This window comes from Lissotriton helveticus, chromosome 5_1 (genome assembly GCF_964261635.1).
Source record: "Lissotriton helveticus chromosome 5_1, aLisHel1.1, whole genome shotgun sequence".
Lineage (NCBI taxonomy): Eukaryota > Metazoa > Chordata > Amphibia > Caudata > Salamandridae > Lissotriton > Lissotriton helveticus.
Window position 1 is genome coordinate 1,863,328,459 of NC_136065.1, and position 25,610 is coordinate 1,863,354,068.

The following is a 25,610-nucleotide window of genomic DNA, read 5'->3' on the forward strand; positions in this document are numbered from 1 at the left end:
GTAACTTTTCAACTGTTTGTGCTAGAAATAAAATATATTTTTTGTTAAAATCTGCAGATTATGCTGCAGATGATGCATTATGTGGCAAATGCGGCAAATCTATAATTATGTGCAAATCACAGTGGCAGCACAATCGTATAATTCCAGTGGCCCTGGCCAAATGGGAAAGATAGAAATAGGAGTAACCTCTAGCGACAAAATCTGGAAGATGGGAACATACAAATTAGTTCTCAATTTTCATTAACTTTACATAAACATTATAGTCATAAATTATACATGAGTTACTTTGTTAACATCTGTTGTCCTAGTTATGTTGAGGTTTCTGTGTAGGGTTTTCACGTATACAGGAAGACCGACACCTTGACTGGTAACGGTAGGTATTTAGTGAAAAGCAACAATAATGAAACAGTGCTACAACGTCAAAGGAGACCCCAAAACCTCTGCAGGGAGTGACAAGGGCCCACTCAGTAAATACAACAAAAGTCCTGTGTACAAGTTTTGGTAGATATAATAAAATGTCAACAAGCGAAGAACAATTCATAGTCAATGAAACAAGGTATACACAATTGAATGTTTTATTTTCAAAAATGAAATGTATTGGACCTTCCTTTCTGGAAGGGTGACATCAAAGAAAACAACCACCAAACAACTAGGACAATTCTGCAGCTTTTAAACTCCATAATAATAGTGTGCTAGGCCAAAAGAAGGTATTTTCTTCTTATTTACGATTTGTTAGTCCTTTATTCCTACCTTATTGTCCCTGCCCTAACTAAAAATCTACAGTGGCAGTCAGCTACATCAACTGGATACCTAAGGGCTATAAGGTTCTCTGGCTGTTGCCCTAATCTTGCTAATTCGCTCTTTGTCAGAATATTAGACAAATCTTGAATGCCATCTTTGTACCTTTTGCTAAATTCTTGGGGGTTCATCAGTGTTTTCTTGCTTTCTTTGTATGTGAAGTGTAGATCCAATTAGGCAAGGCTGTGCATTTCAATACTGTTTTGGTTCCCAAGATAACCTGCTATCCAGCCCTGTCCATTGTTCTTCCAGGCACAACTGGCGAATGTGCCTTCTTACGTGAACCCAGTTTCCAGGGTTCAGTCCATGGCAGGGGGCTTTCTTCACAGCTGATGTTGCAATGTCATCTGGGGAGAGACAGAACATACTGTGTCAGCCAATATTTTAAGATACTTGAAACTAAATCATCTACAATATGTACAAAGGTAACTGCTGGAGCAGAGAGACTTTTAATCACTATCCCCATCAGTACTTTGTGGGGAAAGAGTCCGGTTCTCCCGCATCGAGGGCTTCAAATACTCATGCTCACCAATGGGAGTGCATCTGGCTAAGTGAGAGACGTTGAAGCACATTCCTTCACTAGTTTTGCTCGGATCATCCTATTTAACTTCTCTGCAATGCCGGAGGCTTCTGGTCTGTAACTGCAATGGACTTTGTAGTCAATTCTTAAAGCAGTACATAATAACTACATCTCCTCATTCTTGAAGTGATTCTCCTGGTCTGACTCAAGATAAACTGGCATCCCGAATCATGGGATCAATTCCTATATGAGTGGATCAGGCAACATGTACATAGACTCCTTCCTGCTCATGCCTCAAAGGGTATTCTTGTACTGCAGGTTCTGCATTTTCCACTTTTTCATTTCCTATGTGTTCTAATTTTCTTTTCACCTTTGTCTTCGACCATTGCTACCTGAATTTCTCCAAGTTACTCCATTCTATTATGCATTCAATTAGTTCCTTAACATGTGTCTTTACCCCTTTCAATGACAGTGACCTCAAGTCCTTATCATTTATGGTCATCCTGAAATTCTTTTCAAATTTTTATTACAGTAGGGTACTGACATCACAATGACTGCTATCAGCAGAAGGAGGAAATGAAGGTCAGGTCATGAAGCTTAATTTAGGCAGCAGTTTAAATAAGGAAAACAGAATGTTGCTTTTCTTTTTTCTGCTCTGTTTTTCTATCTGTACAATGACAAGTAAAATGTTGATATCTATGGCAACATGTGCATTTTTTGCAGTTCTCAGATAATTATAGAAAAGTTCGAATTTTCTGCAAGATTTCTACACATTACGAGCTGCTGTGTCTTTAAAAAAAATAAAAACCGGACTTGTATTGGACATATTGTAATATCTATTTGCAGCACATATCAAACAGCTTTTTGATGTGTTTAATTTTGCACTACAGATTCTATTTTTCTTCTTCATGTTTGCAAACATGTTCTCACTATCACATGAAAGAACTACACTCTATAATGTTTAAGTGGTTTGTGGGAAAGGTGATAGTGTGACTATGTAATATAAAGAATAAAGTATCTCCTGCTGTACATGATAAAGATATTGCTTCAGCCTCGTTCCTCTATTTGGTAATGGAACTCCTTGGTGACTTGCAATATCCCTAAAATGTACAGCAGGGGGTACTTTATCTTGTATATAGGGTTGTTCTACTAAAGAGTCTGGGCCACATATAGGAAGCACATGATAACTGACATGCCCCTAATAGCATTGCTATTGTGGCATGGTAGGGAGCCAGAATATTTTAAGGTTATGTTTCAGAGCAGTCACTTTTAATAAGTGCCTCCAAGTGCAATGATGTAATATGATGTACTAAGTTGAAACACTTTTGCATGTTAAAGAAATACCCTTTATTTAATTGAAACAGTATCATATTTTTTGTTTTTTACACTGTTTAAGTGCCAAACATTTTCAGGGCATGACTCATGCATTGGCTCTTGGAGCCCAGCCACACCATTGGCTATTGGCTCGGCTCTGGCTCGGCTCACTCTGTTATTTTGTTGGCTCACCCACCTCTACAAACCCTTTGCTTACATTTTCAGCAAGCTCAAATGAAGGTCATGTTTGTGACACTGACCGGAATGTTTCCAGTTCCAGGCTTTCTTCTGATGTTTTTAACACTTTAAAAATTCTTCTGTTGCTGTATTTCGAATCTGATGCACACTTTCGCAATAATCAGTGCTTAATATGTAATTAAATAAGTGCCAGGGCTCTTGTTAGGAGGTCACTACAGCTTCCACCACACATTTCCCTGCTATGCTGACAATGATGGTGGTACAAAAGGGGGTGGTGATGGACGGAGCATCTGAATCAATCAAACACTCACACCCAGTCAAAAGATCTGGGTTTAATCCATCACCGTTCTTTAGCCCACTCTGCCACCCCAGTTCAGACATGGCTATATGCAAATCAGTCTGACCCTGTGCCTCATGGGAACAGTCCAGCCCGAACTGCCAAGCCATGTCTTCCCTGGACCGGAAACAAGCTTCCGAGGACCGGTTTCTGGCATTCCAGCCGTCTTCAGCCCGGCTTGCATGAATCCAGTGGCAAAGTGAGCAAGGGACTAACATCTGAGCATACCCTGCCACACCTATGGCAGCCAAAAGCGGTACAAAAGGGGGTGGTGATGGACGGAGCATCTGAATCAATCAAACACTCACACCCAGTCAAAAGATCTGGGTTTAATCCATCACCGTTCTTTAGCCCACTGTGCCACCCCAGTTCAGACATGGCTACATGCAAATCAGTCTGACCCTGTGCCTCATGGGAACAGTCCAGCCCGAACTGCCAAGCCATGTCTTCCCTGGACCGGAAACAAGCTTCCGAGGACCGGTTTCTGGCATTCCAGCCGTCTTCAGCCCGGCTTGCTTGAATCCAGTGGCAAAGTGAGCAAGGGACTAACATCTGAGCATACCCTGCCACACTTATGGCAGCCAAAAGCGGTACAAAAGGGGGTGGTGATGGACGGAGCATCTGAATCAATCAAACACTCACACCCAGTCAAAAGATCTGGGTTTAATCCATCACCGTTCTTTAGCCCACTCTGCCTCCCCAGTTCAGACATGGCTATATGCAAATCCGTCTGACCCTGTGCCTCATGGGAACAGTCCAGCCCGAACTGCCAAGCCATGTCTTCCCTGGACCGGAAACAAGCTTCCGAGGACCGGTTTCTGGCATTCCAGCCGTCTTCAGCCCGGCTTGCTTGAATCCAGTGGCAAAGTGAGCAAGGGACTCACGTCTGAGCATACCCTGCCACACTTATGGCGGCCAAAAGCAGTACAAAAGGGGTTGGTGATGGACGGAGCATCTGAATCAATCAAACACTCACACCCAGTCAAAAGATCTGGGTTTAATCCATCACCGTTCTTTAGCCCACTCTGCCACCCCAGTTCAGACATGGCTATATGCAAATCAGTCTGACCCTGTGCCTCATGCGAACAGTCCAGCCCGAACTGCCAAGCCACATCTTCCCTGGACCGGAAACAAGCTTCCGAGGACAGGTTTCTGGCATTCCAGCCGTCTTCAGCCCGGCTTGCTTGAATCCAGTGGCAAAGTGAGCAAGGGACTCACGCTTGAGCATACCCTGCCACACTTATGGCGGCCAAAAGCGGTACAAAAGGGGGTGGTGATGGATGGGTGGTTCTTTAGCCCACTCTGTCAGAATTGGGGTGGCAGAGTGGGCTAAAGAACAGTGATGGATTAAACCCAGATCTTTTGACTGGGTGTGAGTGTTTGATTGATTCAGATGCTCCGTCCATCACCACCCCCTTTTGTACCGACAATGATGGTGGCAACACAACTACTAACCTTCCCACTCCTACAGTTCGGACTATTTCAGGCCCCTAATCAGTAAGAATGACTTGGGCGGCAGGTAATAGTAATCTTTTTATGAAGATAGCATTAATAATTAATTTTTGTTGTGTCATCTGTAAATTAGCTAGACAGCGCCACCTTGTGGCAAGATGTCAAAAGCGCAGCTGCTGACAATTAAGTACTGGTGCCCAGCACCCGAAACCACCTGCTCAAAATAGGCACTGACTGTTGTAGACACCCCATTCATTAGACTGCATACCTGTCCAGTAGACACAGAAGCGGGTAATCTCAGCACCAATGACATAACCCAATACAGCATTGAAAAGGGCAGTTGCAGCAGAAGGACATAGGCCATGCAGATGGCCACCATATACATTTGAAAGGCAAAAGAACCTTGCCAGCAAAGTAGTCCCTTGTGGGTGTGTACATGGGAGGGGCGCGGCACGACGACAAAAAAAAAGCGTTCCTTAAACGTGTGCGTTGTGCTGGGGGCGTGACAAAGGCTGGGGGTGTGTGCTGGGGGCGTGACAAACGACAAAGGCTGCAGCAATTGCGCAATTGCGCAATTGCGCGGGAGCAAGGGGCAAGACAAACGACAATGGCCGTGGCAATTGCGGAATTGCACGGGAGCAAGGGCCGTGGCCAATGGGTGCGGCAATCGGCCGACACCAATCGCGCCACATTCCTAAATTATAATGCCAATCGCGCACCTGGGCGTGTGCGTTCAATGGGCGTCTGCGGTAGGCTGGAGGCCTGGTAAGTTACCGTTCGCTCTACTCACTTGTGGGCCTGCACGTTGTGCTGGGGGCGTGTCACACATACTGGGGCCGAATGCAGTGTGTGCCTTGTGCTGGGTGCGTGTCAAACACACTGGGGGCGAATGCCATCGGTGCTTTACTAAATTGCTGTTACTTTCCTGCCTTCACGCCATGTGGGTCCTAAAAAAATAATAATACCGGGAAATAACTTTCAAGGTTCACCTAATTCGCATTGTAATACGGTTGCTGCTGGAGCCGGGCCTCAAGCGGGGGCGCACGCCACCTAGCGTGCCTGCGGGGACAATAAGTGCAGTGTCTCCTGTGCGCTGTCACTCAACTCTCTGCATAAACGAATTTACACACGGTGCACAACATCAACCAGGGCTGGAGCCGGCCTCAAGCGGCGGCTGACGCGACTAAACGGCCCTGCTGGCACACTAACCTTGAAACTGACTGCGCTTTCCCACATGCGCAGCGTCTCTAGCGCGAGCTGTCACCCACTCAACTCTTCATACCCAGACAACGTCGGGACGGGCTGCTAGTAAACTCATAAAAAAGTACAATTGTTTAACTCAGGTATTTAACTACGATTTCACTTTTACTCAAAACACATTTCTGAATGTGCACAACATTTTTGGTTGAATATCCATTTTGATCATTGTTGGAAACAACTAAATTTTAATATTTATCCACATGATGATTAGTGAACACAGCTTGTCTAAATGCACACCTCACTAACGCCAAAAAGTTACGATTGTTCCTTCAGATACGTTCCAACACAGCACCACGATTGTAGAAGCAGTATGCATCTCATTGCAATGCCAGCAATGTACACACCGCTGAGCCCGGCTGTCAGCTGTACCTCAGGGACTCAAGAAAACTGATACTTGCGTTATTGCCTGCTTTCCTTTCCACTCTGCCTCGAAGACGAAAGCATCAGTCTGTCACGAAGCATCTTGGCGATGCTATAATCAGCTCTCTTGAAAAATGAGACATGACTATGTGCTCCACATTCTTTTGCTGACTAATCCCAGGCGGGCTGGAGTTGTTGATTATGAGAAGGCTTTTAATTTTTTGTAAATAACACTTGTGTCTTCATTAATCATGTTTGTGGCCCGGATAACTTGAGTGTGAAATGAACATGAGAGGAGTCTAGAATGATAATATTGCTCATTCATGTGTTGCAGGGCACAAAAAATGAATTGTATTGGCGGGCTAAAAATAAGGGGGCATATTATCAAGGGGGTTTATCTCCGCTTTTTTGGCTTTAAAAGCCAAGAAAGCGGAGATAAAATTATCTCCCTATTACCAAGCTGTCGCTAACACCAGTTAGCGACAGCTAATAGGAGATAGCGACCATCTTGGGCCCCGCTTTGCATGTCAGTGATATTTATCACTAATGACATGCAAAGTGGGCGTGCCAAGATGTTAGCGGCTGGAAACAGTCGCTAACATCGCTATCTCCTATTACCAACTTTTGGAGATATTCGCGCTAAGCGCGAATATCTCCAAAAGCTAACACCTGCCCTGAGCAGTTCTTAGCCCTGTTAACCAATGGGAGGTGGATAACATGGCTAAGAGCATTTGCTCGATAATGCATGAATATCGCTGACTTTTCAGCGATATTCATGCATTGCGGCCGTTTTTTATCGCATTTGCGATAAACCTTGCTAATAGCAAGGTTTATCTGCGATAAAAATCGCCGATGTGCGGCGATAATTTTTGTCTCTAAACAAGTTAGAGACAAAAATTATCTCTATTGGTTGGTAATATGCCCCAAGGTTTTTATTTTACAGTGGCGGCCCCTCTGCTAAGGTGGAGGAGCGTCGCCCCACAGCCTTTCTGCAGCAAAAGAAAGGAAAAAATAAAATGAAAATAACGTGATGGTATTATCATTTTATTTTGTCCTTCTGCTGCGGCAGCTGGCTTGAGGGGGCCTGCGGGGCTGAAGTGCAGGGGAGGAGGGCACAACACTTCTATGTGCGCAATAACTGTTTGGTTGGCCCGCTCAGGCCGCCCAAACCAATCATGCGCACTTCTCCTGTTCTCCATGCACACTGTATTACAGCCTGCGTGGAGAACATGCCGACCCCTCCAGCCCCTGGCTAAGCACCCTGGCTGAGCACTCAGACAAATCACAATGCTGCATTGCTGTGTTGTGACTGGCTGCAGGGAGCGTGGGAGCCCTGGCACTGCCTGCTTCCATGTTCCCCAAAGGAGGAAGAGGACGCATGAGAGGCGGCGGCGGTCAGCCAGCCAGCCAGCCAGCTGGGAGGTAAACACCCCCCACCCCCGCCCGTCTCTTAAACTCCAGGTGGGCGGTAGCAACTGCGACTGGGTTTTTTAATTACCCAACACAATTGGTCTCATACCCTATTTGGGGGATTGCAGCAGGGCAAAGGGCAAGCATTGCTATAGGAAATTGCCAAAGGATGTGAGTCCTGTGCAAGTAATAGTTCCACAATTGTCTTTTTACTGGGAATTAATTCCCCTACGTAACTCTTGACTCTCACAGGGAAACAAAGCAGAGGGTCCAGGCCCACTCAGGGCAGGTAGTGTGGGCTAGTAATCTCTATTCAGTGGCACCTAACAACAACACTTAATACACTATTGTCCTGTCGCTGCTTTTTCTTTCAAAAAGGAAAAGTACATTTCTTATAAGCATACTATTAAATACTATGTATTAAATTACAAATATATACATCAGGTATGTGGAATACCTTTGATGACACCCTTATATCACCCCTTGAGTGTCTTCGCCCTTATAATCACAATACCTCCTACTTCCCCCAACTATACAAGATGCAACATCACAAGATAAGGGGGGTCATTTAGAATAAGGCAGACCATATGGCACCACATTAAGATGAATATGGCAAGCCTATTGACTTTGTCAGGTGTCACTAGATCAATAGAACAGTAATCACATTAAGATTCACCACAGAGCACAATGGGATACATAAGCAGAAGCATATTAAAAATGCATGCATTACCAATATAAACATTGTCAATAAAACATTTCCAATTTGAAATCACCTGGGTCAATGTCTTTCTTTTGCACATTCTGTCGACATAATGTAGTCACATAACCTACCACTCCCAAGCTGAAGAGCAGAAGCTCCAGGTCAGAGTGCTTTGAAACAATTTGAAAAATTGTCAAGGTGGTCATACTTTTTAGGCCCACCAAAACATAGGGCAAGTTTATTAAATGATTTCTGGGGGGAACCGTGGTCTGTGCAGGTAACTGCGGTGGGGCCGGGTAAGGGGGGATTTCGAGGGACGACGCAGAGGGAACAATACATAATTAATTTTCCCTCAGCATCGTCTATCGAAAACCCCCCTTACCCGGCCCCACCGCTGTTACCTGAACGGACCGCGGATGCCTGGGGTCCACCACATTCCATGTATCCCCCCCATTGTAATTAAATAGCTTGTTGATTGTGCCCCTGCCACCCTCTGACTACCACAAGCAGAGCAACTTATGCAAACAATCCCGAGCAGGCCTTATGCGCAGGTCAGTCCGCTCTTTTCTATATACTTCTTGGCTTTGCACTGAGTTTGTTTTCTGTTTTATAGGGGTGCCTCATTCCACCCTGGACACCTACACTTGCTGGGGTCATTGAAGGTTCACAGGAGGGTACCACAAGGGCCCTGTGACTCTGTCAGCTGCCATCATTCAACAGGAGCCAACATCTGTAGTGTGCTGCACCCACCTGCACTGTCCTCATTGGTCAGGAGCACAAGCAGTGGTGGCCGCCGCCATTCCAAAGTATCGGGCGGGTTTAGGAGAAGAATAATAAAACCATTTAAAAAAAAGACTTACCTGCTGCTGACACTGCTGCCCGCCTCAGTGCTCCCCTCCAGCTTTCCTCCTGGCAGCCCATGGGCCACAGCACAGGCTCCCCACCCAATCCAGATGCTGATCTCATTCTTTACCTACCATGAGAAAAGCACCTCGGTTGGCCTGAGCGGGCTGGTCTGGTGCTCGCTCAGGCTCAGAGAGCCTGTGGCTTTTCTCCAACCCAGCTGCGCATTCTGGGAAATCCAGTATGGCGCTGTCAAGTTTTCTCTGTGAACAGCTCCTAGAGGGCCTCAGCTCCACCCCTAGCTGACAACACTGCCAGATCCCTTCCCCCCAAAACTTCACAAGCAACCCCTCCAGTGGGGCCTCCAAATATCAAGGCTTCCTCCTTTGTTCAGTGGGCCTGGGTTAACATACCCTAGGTGTAGTGTGATAGACAATTATCAGATACAGATTTCCCCCACTCCGCTTTCTTCTCCCAGGAACTTATGGCGGGGCTAGGGAATAACACTGACAACAGGAGGGTGGGAGGGAACTGCGTCTTCGACATAGAGCATTCAAAAAGGCTAGCTTGTGATCTAGCAATCATTTTTAGTGATGATATTAAACCATCTTTATTGGATCTCTGCCACTTTGCTCATGCTGTTTCTTTTATCTCATTCTCTCCAGTTACTAAATTATGTAGAATTCTGTATCATATCCTTCCTAATTCTTGCTCCATCTTTGGAGACCTGTTATCTGATTTAGTTGTTCCCCTTATTTTAAATCACTCCTCTATGATAGTTCTGGATGACTTTAATGTGTTGGCTGAGCAACCTGACAATTCCGTTGGACCCTCTTTAACAAACTCTGCCCTTAATTTAGATCAACAGGTCACTGGTTCTAGGCACCAGGCTGGACATTTTGATTCCCAAGGTGCTGTGATCTATGGCACATCATTGACTTTCACATGTTCAGATTATTTTCTGATTCTGTTTACTATTATACTTCCTAAAATTATTACAAATGTTTCTGGTCTAGACATCACAAATCATTTAAATGGCCATTGCCTAAACATTCATTAGAGGTGCTATCAAAAACCTTAACTGAGCTGGGAACTCCCTCATTCACCTCTACTATTGATGGCAATTATGCAGAGTTTATCAATTGGATTAAAAAAGCATTAGCGATGGTTTTACTATCTACAAAAGACCACAGGAAAAGGTTTGCTCCAGCCAACATCTATAAGTCATCCTAAATGCATTATCTGTCTATGGTACCTCAACCATCGCCTCACATTCCACACACCCACCAGCTTCGCCCAGCTGTCCCAGGCCACCGTTCCATGGATCCTCAAGACCATGGTTAGAGGAAGAGCCATCTCCAACCTCACCTGCAAAGACCTGGAACACCCTGCCTCTCCACCTGCCTCTCCACCTCAGGCAATCCCCATCACTGCCTCGATTCAGGAAGGACCTCAAGACCTGGCTCTTTGACTAAACCACAGTGCCTTCGACAGATCAGCAGTCCCTCTCACTCCCTTCAGTGCCTTGAGACCCTTACGGGTGAGTAGTCACACTCTACAAGACACTTGATTGATTGGTTGATGGTAGGGTAACTCTCCTACCCTTCTGTTTTGCTCTAAAGAAACCAGATAGTTGTCCAAATACATAATATTACAGAATAGTGCTTTGTGTCCTTTGTGTATCCAAGCACTCCTTAGAAACCCGAAACAAGTATTCATTTCACATCCCATACCAATTAAACAAGTTCATAAAAGAATAAAATATGGATCATATATAGTGCTGAAAATATTCAGCTTTCATCTTCTTCCACAGAAGATGTGCTTAATTGTAGACTGTTCTTTCTAGTTATCTCACCATATGTTTTGTCCAGATAATAACATACTTTTTTAAGGGTATAACCACAAATTACATCATTAAATACAGTTTATACACAGTAACCAACAATGCTCTTTTGTGTTCTGTGAAGTTTCTACATAGTCCTTGTAAGATCACAACAAATAACCGTTGCACGTTCCATACATATTAAACAAGTTCTTAAAAGAACTGGACATGAGTCATGTAACATATTGAAAATACTCCGTTGTAATCCTCCAGTAAAGATGTGATTTACTGTAATCTATTCCTTCTGATTTGCCAAAACATGTTTCATCCAGATAATAACAGACTTTTTCAAGGCTGCAATCATACATTACATCATCATGTGTGGTTCTATGCATAGGAATGGTAAATAGAAATCAGCACATACCATTGGCACCTGCCACTCTGTGTATGGTCACACGTGAAACAAATTGCCAGCACATAATAATTTCAAAAGCTAATTATCATCCAACTGTGTTCAAGTAACCAAGGCATCAACACCATAGATTCTCTTGTGAATTATGGAAAAAACACCAATGTAATTATGTAATAATGTTGCTAGTTCAAACCAAGGACTTATTTTAATTGTATGGGGATGCAGGAAGCTGCTTTTAGATACCTCTTGTACACAAGAGTAGATAAGTACTCTTCCAAATGGGCTGACATGCTTTTATCTATCACGGTCATTGCGTTTTTACAAGCTGTTTTAGAGGGTAAAGATTTGCTGTTGTTATTTGTTTCAGATATTATTGATGATGCGTCTTCTCTTGTGAACACATTTTACAGGACCGTGGTGCCATCTCTGGTGAACACAGTTTACAGGATTGTGCAGCTTTCCATAAGCCAAAGGCTTAAAATAACCCACAGGCTAATTGACCAGTGAAAGGGCCAAATGTTTTATTGAAGAAGAGGTGTTTCAGAGTATACATCTAGTCATTCTCGTAGCACGGGGGCTGTTTCAACTTTTTAGTGTGTTGGTTTGGGAAGTGGTATCAAATAAGCACATTTGCAATCATAACGTTATACATTCTAAAGTGGTAACAGTGAGAAGAAGAGTCAAGAGCACCAAATGAGAAGCAAAGTTGTTTCTTATGTGAGAAATGCAAAGAAGGAAAGGCTGCTGATTGCAAACGATCCACTCGTGGTTGACAGACCAGAGTTCTTTACAAAGTGTTTTGCTAAATTTTCACATAATAAAGTTGTTTGAGTGACATTGTGCGCAGACTGCAGGGACGACCGAGACTTTTTTAAAGGGTTGTCTGCTATTGGCTTTACTGAGCAGCTATTCACAGAACATGTTGTACCAAGAATATCACCAATATTCCCATCACACCAAGTTCTTCTTTCTCTTTTTTAGGTTTTCTTGATTTCAAGCTAGATTTGAGACCCTTTCCTGCCCACCCTACACTGAGATAACCAAGTGTATTCCCAGCATATTTTGACGAAATGAAGAGGTAAGCGAGGTTATTAAAACTACTACTCCATTCCAAGCGTGACGGATATCCTGACCACCATATTTCAAGTGCCATAGGATATAATGTAATTGTAATACAGCAGACGGGCTATCCATCACATTGGTGACGGTGTATTCCATCCACCCAAGTATAAATCAGGACCTTTATTTCTTCTGCTTACTTAGGTAATTCAGATTAATTCCTCTCTCCATGGTTATTCCTTTATATTTCTGAATAATTTAGTGCTTAATTGCAACTTTTGCCTAGTCTTTAAATTGCTTGAAAATTTCGGAATTTCCTCTGATCTGAAACAAAATATGCAACCTCTTTTATAGCTCTGGTCATTGGGAGGCATCTCCCTTTTATCTTGGTTAATCCTTATTCTGAGTGTCAGCATTTTTTCCTCCTGACTTTAATCCTATATCCGATTTTTCCCTCCTTCCTTTAATCCCATATCAAGTCCATAAAACGTCCTCAATGTCTCCCCCAGATTCCATTCATAGCTCTGTATTTCTCTCTTTAAAGGAAAATGTATCTTGGCAGTTCTCTCTCCCACCCCCTGCTGGGCCACAGCTCTCTTCTCCAGTACTTTCCTGCTCTGCGACCTGTCGTCGACCACAGTCTCCGCTGGGCTGCCTCGCTGCAGGTGGCAGGGCTGATGGACGCCACCAGCGTTCGCTCTTTCTGTCTCCTTCCTAGCTCTCTACCTTGTCAATGTCTCAATCTATGCTGGGCTAGTGCAGGAAGACCTCGTCTGTGGCTGGACAGCATGCCTCATGGATTTAGGCATCTTCTTCAGCATCCTCTTCAATTTCCATGGTGTCATCTTCCTCATCAGTGCCTCGATGTCTCCTGGTCCTGGCCTTGGGTGGCGTCTTCCTTGTGCTCCATGGCTGTGGGCCTTTTAGATGATATGATCCTTATTCTTCTGCCGAGATGGTGATTCCGCTTCCAGGTTGCCATAGTGACTGGCACCTTTCTGTTACGGGTCCTGGTTTTGTTAAGGTTCCTCACAGTTCATTCTTGGACAGCTGCCTGATTTCTCCTGAGCACAATGAAAATGTAGGAGAGTCTCCCGTTCATAGAGACATAAGACAGTTAGGATGGCTGATAGATGTTGGTGGAGCAAGCATTTTCCTGTGCACCTTGGTGGACAGAGGAGGGATGGGTTTGAGAATACGTTCGGAGGAGTTGGCTCTAGCTGCTGGATACGTGAGGGACAGTAATATGCGCGATGGAATGCCCGATTGTTCAAGGCACTGATTCTTCACAAAACATGAGGTTCAAATTGCTGGATGGAGGGGTGGTGGATGTTACTTGGGAGGTCTTTACATGCAAAACGTTGTTTGTGGTAATAGACGTTTTAATAATGTTCAGATATAGCAGTTTGTCTATCTGTTTATTGAGCCTTATTTAAGTGATTGCATTTTCAGTTCTTTTGTGTTTTTGGATGATAGAAATGTGAACCATCCTGCATGGTGGTGCATTTTATCAATGTTTGTAGTTTTCACTGTGCCGGCTGGCATTTTACATTTGTGGTTAGTATGTACGATGCACCACTGGAGTACAGCGGGCAAAGAGCTCAGAAACCTCTGATGTTCTTGGTCAACTTCTCCAAGTTTCTGCTATTACCAGTAGCTCTCTAGCCTAAACCGTATCACATACTGCTGTCTCCATCTTATCCATACCACAAAACAGTTTCAGCTGTATTCTTCAATTTCTCCAAGATCCCTCTCTTCCTCCAGACCTTCAATTACCCCACTCTACTCATCCCAGCTAAATAATTGCATAATCCGCTGTAGGAATATGCGTAGCTTTAATTCCACCTTTGCCTACTGAGCTTTTGAGCTTGCTAGGTGTGAAAGGTATACAGGCGCTTATATAGTATTCACACCAATGTTGCCAAATCTTGTGTTTTAGGTGCCCTGTACTTCAGGGACCTAATTGATTATTTGGAAGAACTCTTCCATGTCAGAGTTAGATTTGCGTATTCAGAGAAGTACTACGATATAATACTTTGCAGTAAGAATTAGCCAGTATTTGCTCTCATTTGTTTAATCTTATGAGTTTGATAGCTTTTGGCATGACTATATTGCCTCATGATCTATTGTAGGGTTGGCATTAACAATTGATCCTTGGATATTGAGAAGCACATCACACTTTGGATTGATACATTTTGGAAGATTACCTTATACTAAGGTAAGAGATATGGAGCTTGAGTATTGCAATTTTGGATCATAACAGATGTACTGAAATGCCTAAGCCTCATTGTTTTGAATTATAAAACCTACATTTTGATGGATATTTTCAATTCCTATTGATATAATTTGGAAGAAACCATAAGGTATTTATACGCTTCCTGAATAAATCATTTCGGGGCAGTTTGCATTTCACTTGTGTTCAGTACCTTTTAGAAAGCACCATGGTCTGTTCAGTGGTATTGAAATACTCAAATAACACGGCAACACGGGGAACTGGATGTTATTTTATTATATTTTGTACCACATTATGAGTGTAGCAGCTAAAATGCTTATTTTATTATGGATGTCTTTTGAAAAGTTTATAATGTGTTTCCTGAAACAGAGGAAATAATAAGTGAAGTATGAATATGCTGAGTCAGTTTTAAGCATTTCCACTCATGTTTGATCATTAATTTTGCTTTGACTAGCCCCTTTGCACTGGGTTTTTGGTTGTTTTGGGCTTGCATCACGAAAAAACTCTATTGTTTATGTATTATACACTAAAACCTTGATAGTTGTATCACTTCCAGCCCTGAGGAAGTCGTAGGGTCATACCCTATAAAGACGAAGCGCATTGGCTTAAGGAAGTGGAAGACCATGTGACATTAAAGAAGAAACAAAAGCCCAATCTATTATTCTCTTGTGTTTTCACATTGTTGTATTGAATGCTGTATAAGATACGAGTCCTTCAAAGATTGTGAATACTTTTGAGCTCGCTAGTTGTTCCCATATTGGGTACACCTGTGGTTTGCTTTTTCAGCTTGAAATCCTGTCTGGTGTTACAGATGCTAATTTTGCAGAATTAGTCTGCAATTGTAAGCTGATAACTGTCAGGCCTTGACCAGGGCTCTAATGCAGATGTGTTCTGTACTACTCAACAAAGGGTCAAAAAGTAAAGGCCGCCTCAGCATCTGGGCTGTTCCTGATTCCATTCCAGCGTTGCTTTGAAGCTCTCACCAGGCAGCCTGGAGTCTGCCTGGGAGGCAATGTTCCAGCTATTATTGGAAGTGTAAGTACACAGAGCAGCACTCTAATTTTATCAGTCATGTTTTCTATACAGCAAGCACAACTATCAATTAAGTCCAGCTTTCCGTGCGGAAAACATCCATTCTTCAGAGAATCCATGATTATGCCTTTTGACTGGATTTGAACTGTGTTTACCGGGTAGCTTCTGTGTTCATTTAAGGCCACGTCCAGCGGTCTGCCGCACAAGTGAACATGTCTGCCCACCATGTTCTTACAGATATGCATTTTACTGCTGCGACAATGACACACCACAGACTGCTGTTTGGGAAGGTACAGTCTATTTACAGCTAAAATGTCTTCTTTTAGATGTGGGGTTGGTCAGATTGATGCCTTACATTCAGTTTAATTAGGGGTTTGCATTCTTTTGCCCCAAAGGGCCAGGAGCACGTCCAAATTTAACACTGATACACTGAATAATTGTCCCAAAAAAGATTTTTGACCTGAATTAGTGATGGATGTTCTTCTTACAGTTTCTGGGGGAAGTGCTAAATGTGAAAGAGAAACCGCTGTGGACTTTTCCTCCAAAAAAAACAGATATTACAGTGGAGAAAATTTCACCTCTGAATTATGCACACTTCCTCCAAACTTCTAAAGATTTTCAGTTACCATTCAACTCTAAACTGGGTCCCTTTTCTCAAAAGAACTTTGGATAAAGACATTTTGTGGCTGCAAACCATGCGATTTGCAGAAGCACAAGGATTGTGACTGCAAAACGGCTTTCTGGTATACATGGCCCGACTGAGTGTAGCGGACACCGGGTGTTTTCCCGGTGGGTCAGAAGGGTCAGGGCAGTTTTGGACCAATGGGGGCAGTTTTTGATACAGGGGGCTGGTTTTGCTGCATATCAGCCCTCTGTACCAAAAGCAGCAGCAGTGTTTCCACCAGGTGCCCCCTGCGCCCCCGCCATCCCAGGGCCAATCTTACTTAATTGCCAGGGCCGGATTGCTATCCCAGTCCGGCCCTGCTGGTATGTATCAAACCCATTATTCAGTAAAGGTTTAAAGTGTGCTTAGAGTGTGCCTTCTAAATTGCTATTCGTTATGCAATGTATCAACAGTTTGCAACCACAATTCCAGTTGAATCGTTACAGGCTCCCCAAAGGAGGTGGCACCCATGGCAAAGGGGGAAGGAGTCATCATGGAACCCTTTCCTTTTGTGAATGTTGCAGATTTGGTTAAAGTTTGTTTGGGAGTAGGCAGTGGTCCAAAAACACCACTGCCAATTCAAAATTCTTTTTTTCAAAGTAAAAGTTTTTTAAATTCAGTCCAGTTTCCTTCTAGGAAAAGGGCTGCATTTAAAAAAAAAACAAGTATATTTTATTGAAGGGCAATCAGAGACGTAATGGTCTGCTGAGCATAGCAGGCCACCACTCCTGTGATGGCCTCCAATCGGACTGAGTCGTAATTTGAAACCTACCTTATGCATATTAATGAGGTAGATTGAATTGCAAGTCTTTAGCCAAGACTTGCTAAGAGAGAAGCCCCGGCCATTACCATACTGCGGTTGCATTAAAAACCATAATCTGCTCTACAAAGTGATGCAAAATTGCAGCCAACCCCAGGCAATTTCAGTCATGATGGGACCATCTTATCCCTCAAGGGTTAAAACGCCGTCGACACATATACAAAAGCAGACTGTTTTTCATTTCTGTCATACAATGATTAATTCCCTGTGTCTTGAATTGTATTGAATTTAAAGTGCTGTCCTTTGATATAAAACAACTAATGCACCACTTATGTTCACATTTTAATTCACTTCTCTTCTTTGATTTCGGTTTTGGTTTGTCTTTTCACTTGGGGGTCCACCTTTTTTTCTAAATTCCTCTCTGTCTGTATTCCTTTGTTATTTAAGAACAAGGTTGTTGTTACCAGGGCCGGCTTTAGGGCTGTGCGATCGGTGCGACCGCACTGGGTGCTGACCTGTGGAAGGGGCGCAGACCTCAGGGGGGTGCTGTGTTTAGCAATATCTTATGACTGGAGAGAGGAGGGGCACTTTTGCCCGGTGGTAGTGAGAGAACCTGAGGAGGCAGTCATGAGTCGTGGGGGCACCACAAGTGATGTCTGTGAATGGAAGAAGCTGGGATGGGGTTGGAGGTGGTGATAGTGCGAGGGGGATTGGAGGTGAGAGGTTCAGCTAGTAGAGGAGAGGGTGCCTGGGAGCGTTCTTTGGTATAGGATGCAGGGGTGGAGATGGGGGCAGATGGTATTGAGGCATAGAAAGCAGGGAAGTGGTGAGTGGGAGGATTAGCTGGTAGAGTAGAGGGAGCCTGGGTGAGTTCTCTAGGAAAGGGTGGATGGGTGGAGATGGGAACGAACGGAATAGAGGAGGGAAGTAGCAATCTAAAATGTTTAGGCTTTGTTCAGAGGCTTGGATTAGGATGGTCCTATTTCTGTAAATCATCATAGACAGTTGTTAGACCCGGCTTCCTGGGCACCAGGGCACTCAGGGGTTACTGCGCTCCAATCGCATCAACTGGAGTGTTCCCTCACTGGTGTCCTGGGGCCTCAGTACTAAGGGACCCAAAACTGGATAACCAAGTACTCCTCTCCAGCACTTGACTCTCCATGGGTAGCGAGACAGAGCAGTCCAAGGCTTACTCAAGGAGGTGAGGTGGGGTTAGACATTCAGAATACAGTGTAAACCGTACCACCAGATGATAAACTCAATGTCCAGTCAGTGCTTTACTTTTTATAAAAGAAAAGTAGTTTAATACACATAAGATAATTATTCTACACATAAAACTAGGATAAACAGTGAAAACCAGAAGTCTCTACAACCCTCTGGGGCAGAGTTCTGACCCCAAACAGTACTATAGCGCCTAGACGCCAAGCACTATAAAAACACAGTTAACATGAAAACACACAGTAAGCATTGCATATTACAGATCATGTTACACAGGGCTGTTCTCATTCACTAGAGCCTTGATACCAAACTTTGTATTGAAAGGATATAGTTTCAGCATATGATGTGAAGTCAAATGTTCGTGATCAGCCCCATAACCCCCCACCCAAAGCAGCAGAAGTGCCCTCCCATTGTGAGTGAGGACACCGCTCTAGTGGTGTCAGGGATGTGATCAGAGGTGCCGGATGTCTTGGCACAGTTTACTGGAGTCCCACTAGTCCAGTAGCCACTGGCTAGCTGTTGGAGAGTAGTGGCTGGGCAGAGTGCCAGTTCACCCTGATACCCTCAGAGATCACAAAAAGAAAGGTGGGGTCTGCTTCACTGGCCTCTCTTCCCAGTTACTGCTTGTACAGGCTCCCATAGCGCAAGGGAGGAGCCTAGAGGGGATTTGATCTCACCTTCAAAGACTAGAATCAAGCATCCTCCTCTCTCTGGCTCTCGTCATGTGCTGCAAGCTTCTTTCCACCAGCCTCTGTGATGTGCTGTAAGCTTCCTTCCCACACCTTTGGTGATGTGCCGCAAGCTTCCTTCCCACACTGGGCAGCTGTCTGTAATTTCCTTGGTCCAAAGCGAACGCTCCTCCAAGCCTGACAAAAAACAGCTGGTCCTTGAAGACCGCAGTGAACAGAGTCTTATCTTCTGCCTTCACACCGCGGGGTCCGTGCCTGGCTATCTTCTCTGTCATAGACCAGTCTTTGAACAACAGCTGACCACTCAGGCCAGACTTTTATCACCTCTGATTGATAGGCTCATCCAATCAGAGGGTCTGCTACTCTTTGCATTCTGACTACACCTCCAATCACAGACCATTCACCGCGTGTTCAATGCATGGGTAAAGCATGTAGCAGGTCCTGTTCTGGTATCAGGCTGTGCAACCCTCTAGAGAGGAATTTTAATTAACTCCAGCCCAGGAGGCCCTGACCAGTGGGGGAGGATTCTCTCCACAAAGTTAGTGCAGCTAAACCCAGATAAGAGCAGAGTGTCTACCCCAGCCCACCAGGCCTTTCTAAGGAAATAGGGAGGGGCACGGGGGGAGCTGGGATGTCCAGCAGATCAGATCGCACTCCTCACACTGGCTCAAATCACCATTCTTCCCCTGTACACCCACGGGCTCTCAAACACACATCAGCCAGACAAAGGCAACAGGCCCACAGGCATGGCAAACTGCACAGACTTGGTCAGGAGGGTGCCTAGGGACTCACCCCTCCTGACTATAGATTTATTGCTGCCACCACTGTCAGTCTACCACAGCCATAATAGAGAGGGCAGTAGCCACTCTCTGAAAAATAGGGGTGCACTAGGCATGCCCCCTCGACCTCAGAGCCAAGCTCTAGGGTCTCAATCCATGTAAACAGGGAGACCCTCAGTGGACATGTATGATTGTCATGCTCACTGAGGTAGGGATCTAGAACTATACAGTAGCTTTGGAGCGACTTGCCTGGAGATTAGCATAAGGCAGGGGAAGCACTCTCTCCAGAGACATGCAGGAGACTTCCCGTCCCAACAACAGTTCTCCGCTAAAGTTCTTGGATGGGGATATACTGAGCTTAGATGCGTAAGGGGGTTGATAGTATTGGTCATGTGGAAGTGCTGACGGAAGTTCTCTCTCCATTTAGTGGGTTTCTTAGTGTAGAAGATGAAGACTGTTTTAGGGCCTCCGTGTGTTGGACTGTAGACAATGTCCATTATTAGTGCTTCTGAATGTTCTTTTTGGATTTTGTGTTTGAGCTTTTTATCGACATGTTTGGAGAAGCTCTGCGGAAATTTAATGCAGTATGAGTTAGCGCCGTATCTTTCCATGAAGACGTAGGGGGGAAAGATATTGACCTAGCAGTAGGATCTTGAACTTGGTAAGATACTCAGAATGTATTTCTGGAGAAGGCCAGTAGAGGGGGTTTCTACTAAGGATGTAAGCTAAGCCGTGTTCAACTATTAACATATGTGATCATCTATCAAGTTTTCTGAAGGAAAAACGTGTCTTTGTTACCACAGTAGGTCACATACATGGAGATAGCAAATGGGGAAAGAAGTTCAAGTGGGCTTTGTGGGTAATGGAGGTGACGGAGTAGGATCCTACTGGGAAGTAGCCCAAGCAGGAGCAATTTATTATGTTGATCATTCCAAATCCTATCATCATATTTAAGGGTCTCAAACAGGATAGGTACAGTTTTGCTACAGAGGCACTTGAAGGGTCCATATGACATGGTTGGTAGAGGTCTTGTTGAAATGCCCTAGCAAATTATTATTGAGGTGGTAGCCCAAACCCACTTCCTGCTGAGGAAGAAGCCCAAACAGGATCATGCTGATGTGTTAGCTGAACGGTTCTACTGAGGAAGTAGCCCAAAACTATGGACAATAACACACAATTACCCAACCTTGGGGCAGATATGCAGAAGAGAAAGTCGACTTCAACATCACCCCAGGCTGTGCTCTAGTTTCCTTCAGGGCAATCCTTGACTAGGCATTTATAGATTGATGTGGCCTGCCATGCAAGCTGCCATCTTGTCAGGGAGTCCTGACACTGAGCGATCCACAGCGCAGTGACCCACAGGTAGGCTGTTCTTGAACTCAGCGCCGCATCAGACCTCTCCCGCAGCCTGTCCCAGGGGCAGTGAGTGGCTACCCATGGTTTACCATTGGTTGGCTTTATTATCTCTTTCATTTGCTTGCTTCTTATCAATCAATCAATCATATCATTTGTAAAGCGCACTACTCAACCGTGAGGGTCTCAAGGCGCTGGGGTGGGGAATGCCGCTACTGCTCGAATAGCCAGGTCTTGAGGAGTTTTCTGAAGGTCAGCAGGTCTTGGGTCTGCCGTAGGTGGAGGGGAGGGTGTTCCAGGTCTTGGCGGCGAGGAGGGAGAACGATCTGCCGCCGGAGGTCGCTCTTTGGAAGCGGGGGACTGTGGCCAGGGCAAGGTCGGCGGAGCTGGCAGGTGGGGGTGTAGAAGCTGAGTCGCCTCTTGAGGTATGTTGGTCCGGTGTTGTGGAGTGCCTTGTGTACATAGGTGAGGAGCTTGAAGGTTATCATCTTGCTGACCGGGAGCCCGTGCAGTCTCTCAGGTGGGGTGTGATGTGGCTGCTGCGAGAGATGTCGAGGATCAGGCGTTCAGAGGCGTTCTGGATGCGTTGGAGCAGTCTCAGGAGTTTGACCGAGGCTCCTGCGTAGAGGGCATTTCCGTAGTCCAACCTGCTGCTGATGAGGGCCTAGGTGACCGTTCTTCTCGTTTCAGTGGGGATCCACTTGTAGATCCTGTGGAGCATGCAGTGGGTGTTGAAACAGGAGGAGGAGACAGCGTTAACCTGTTTAGTCATGGAGAGGGTGGAGTCGAGGATGACCCCTAGGTTGCGTGCGTGGTCAGTGGGTGTTGGGGTGGTTCCCAGTGTGGTCGGCCACCAGGAGTCGTCCCAGGCCGAAGGGGTGGATCCGAGGATGAGGCCCTCCATCTTGTCCGAGTTCAGCTTCAGTCGGCTGTTCTTCATCCATTCAGCGACGGCCTTCATTCCTTCGTGAAGGTTGGTTTTAGTGGTGTCGGGGTCCTTGGTTAGGGAGAGGATCAGCTGGGTGTCATCGGCTTAGGAGATGATGTTGAGGTTGTGCCGACGGGCAACGTGGGCGAGAGGTGTAATGTAGATGTTAAACAGAGCTGGGCTGAGGGATGAGCCCTGGGGTACGCCGCAGATGATCTCTGTGGCTTCGGAGCGGAAGGGGGTAAGGCGGACGCTCTGTGTTCTGCCGGAGAGGAAGGAGGTGGTCCAGTCCAGGGCCTTCTCTAGGATCCCGGCATTGTGGTGGTGTGTTCGTAGTGCGTGGTGGTAGACTGTGTCGAAGGCGGTTGACAGGTCCAGGAGGATGAGGGCTGCCATTTCTCCGTTGTCCAGCAGGGACTTGATGTCATCGGTGGCCGCGATGAGGGCAGTCTCGGTGCTGTGGTTGCTGCGGAACCCAGACTGGGAAGGGTCCAGGATGTTGCTCTCCTTGAGGTAGCGGTTCAGTTGTTCATTGACGGTCTTCTCGATAATCTTTGCCGGGAACAAGAGCAGGGAGATGGGCCGGAAGTTCTTGAGGTCCTTGGTGTCCACCTTGTGTTTCTTAAGTAAGTCGTTGATCTCGGCGTGCTTCCAGCTCTCTGGGAAGTTTGCTGTCTCGAAGGAGGTGTTGATGACTTTCCAGAGATGGGGTGCGATGGCTGGCTTTGTTGAAGATGTGGTGTGGGCATGGGATTGACGGAGATCCGGAGTGGATGGTGTTCATGATCTTGATGGTGTCGTCGTCGTTGATGTCTGTCCAGGAGAGCAGGTGGTTGGTGCGGATGGTGGTCATGGGGGCGGAGGTCTCAGTGGTTGTCGGGGTGGTTGTGGCGTTGAAGCTGTCGTGGATGTCTGCGATCTTGCAGTGGAAGAAGGTGGCCAGCGAGTCGCACAGGTCTTGCTAGAGTGGGACGTCGTTGGTGTTGGAGCTGGGGTTGGAGAGTTCTTTCACGATGTTGAAGAGCTCTTTGCTGTTGTGCATTTTGCTGTCTAGGTGGTCTTTGAAGGAGGCCCTTTTGGCGGATCTGATGAGGTGATGGTGTCTGCCGGTGGCGTTCTTGTGGGCTCCGTGGCTGTCCGGTGTTCGTTCACGGACCCAGATCTTTTCCAGCTTTCGGCAGGTTTGCTTCGAGGCCCGGAGGTCTTCAGTGAACCAGCTGACTTTCTTGCTGGTGTGACTGTTGGAGGGTTTCTTGATCGGGGCGAGGGTGTTGGCGCAGTCGTTGATCCACTGTCTGAGGTTGCGGGCGGTGGTGTTGAGGTTGGTGGGGTGGGCAGGTGCACTCTGGGCGAGGGTGGTGGTTAGCTGATCTTCGGTGACTTTGCTCCAGCAGCGGCGTTGCATCTGTTGGGTGCGGTGGTGCGTGGTGGATTTCTTGAAGGTGAAGTGGATGCACCGATGATCGGTTCAGTGGAGTTTGGAGGTGTGGTTGAAGGAGACATGGGGGCTTGCAGAGAAGATGGTGTCAAGCATGTGACCGGCGGAGTGAGTGGGTGTTGTGACGAGTTGTCTGAGTCCGAGGTTGGCTAGGTTGTCGATCAGGGTGGTGGAGTTGATGTCGTTGTTGTTCTCGAGGTGGAAGTTCAGGTCCACGAGGAGGATGTAGTCCATGGAGGCGAGGGTGTGTGTGCTGACGAAGTCGGCGATGGAGTCGCTGAACTCTGGTCAGGGTCAGGGGGTCTGTAGATGAGGGTTCCTCTGAGGGGGGTGTTGGGGTCGGTGTGGCTCTGAAAGTGCAGGTGTTCGGCGGTGCTGAGGGCTTCGTCGGTGTTGGTCGAGTCTCTGAGAGTGTTCCTGTGGACGATGGTGATTCCTCCTCCTGCTCCGTTGGTACAGTCCCTGTGGGTGATCTTGTAGCCTTCCGGGACGGCTATGGCTATGTCGGGTGCCGAGGCAGGGTTCAGCCAGGTCTCCGTCAGGAAGGCGAAGTCTGGGGAGGTTGAGTTGAGTAGGTCCCAGAGTTTAATGGTCTGTTTGCGGGCGGAACGTGAGTTGAGAAGGATGCATCTGAGGTGGTTGGGTACTTTCCTGGTCGACAGCATGGTGGTGCGGATGATTGTGAAGCTGCAGTTCCGGCAGGTGAAAGCTCCGTGGGTGCGCTTCAGGGTGGCCAGGAAGCAGGTGTGTGATCGTCCGGTGTTGAGTGCGTGGAGGGTTCTGGCATCGTAGCGGTGTCGGGTGTCGTGGTGTTCACAGGGTGTAGGGGTCCTGGCGCTGGGCGCGGTCCAGGCGCGGACGAGAGCAGACGGGCTTGCCTTAGGCGCGCCAGCGGCGAGCCCGCTGCGCGCAGCCACTGCCCAGCCTCCATATGCGGGGATATGGGAGGGAGGAGCAGCTGGGAGGCGGGAGCGGGGCGGTAAATTGGATTGCATAGGGGGCCGCAGTGACGCAGCGGCAGGAAAAATAGGCGGGGCCGCAGGAGAACTGGGCACAGGAAGGAAAAGCAAGTTTAGGCAAGAAAACAGGTACAGGCACAGAGGAATAAAAACAAGTCTGGGCAAGAAAGCAAGTACAGGCACAGAAGAATAACAAGCATTGGCATTGCCAATAGGTCTCGCTTGTGGGACCTTATAAGGATTTAGTTTTGCAGCACAATATCCGATTATGCAACAAGGATATTGTGCTGCAAAACTAAATACTTCTAAGGTCCCACAAGCGAGACCTATTGGCTATGCCAATGCTTGTTATATAGTGCGGACAACAGTAGTGATACATGAAGCAAAAATTACAAGTGAGCATGTTACAAAAGCAAACGTTACGTTACATGAGACAATAGTGACAGTTGTGCAAGTATCAAGAGCAAACAAAATACAAGAGGTAGCAAACGATATGTTCTTAGAGGAAACAAGCTTCTCTGCATTGCTGGGTGGGGGAGTGGGGGGAGTGGGGGGGTGGGCGGGGGAGCAGCAGGCAGATGCGAGTGGAGCGCGCGCTGGAGAGGGAGGGGGTGGGAGGACTAGGCAGCGGGAGAGAGGGAGAAAGGAGCGCGAGAGCCCAAGGCGATGGCGGCGGCAGAAGAGCGAGGGAGCAGTTTTTATAAAGCGAGGACAACAGTAGTGATACATGAAGCAAAAATTACAAGTGAGCATGTTACAAAAGCAAACGTTACGTTACATGAGGCAATAGTGACAATTGTGCAAGTATCAAGAGCAAACAAAATACAAGAGGTAGCAAACGATATGTTACTAGAGGAAACAAGCTTCTCGGCATTGCTGGGTCGGAGCAGCAGGCAGATGCGAGTGGAGCGCGCACTGGAGAGGGAGGGGGTGGGAGGACTAGGCAGCGGGAGAGAGGGAGAAAGGAGCGCGAGAGCCCAAGGCAATGGCGGCAGCAGAAGAGCGAGGGAGGACATGCGGACAACAGTAGTGATACATGAAGCAAAAATTACAAGTGAGCATGTTACAAAAG

General features: G+C 46.4%; 1 long non-coding RNA gene across 1 annotated transcript in view; it reads left to right on the top strand.

Annotated features, from left to right (window-relative positions):
* Positions 1–25,610, top strand: part of LOC144753851 (uncharacterized) — a 146,056-nt gene that overhangs the window by 15,284 nt on the left and 105,162 nt on the right. The window contains exons 2-3 of the long non-coding RNA XR_013594565.1: positions 12,408–12,504; positions 14,618–14,703. This is a non-coding gene — a long non-coding RNA (uncharacterized LOC144753851). The remainder of the gene's footprint in view (positions 1–12,407; positions 12,505–14,617; positions 14,704–25,610) is intronic.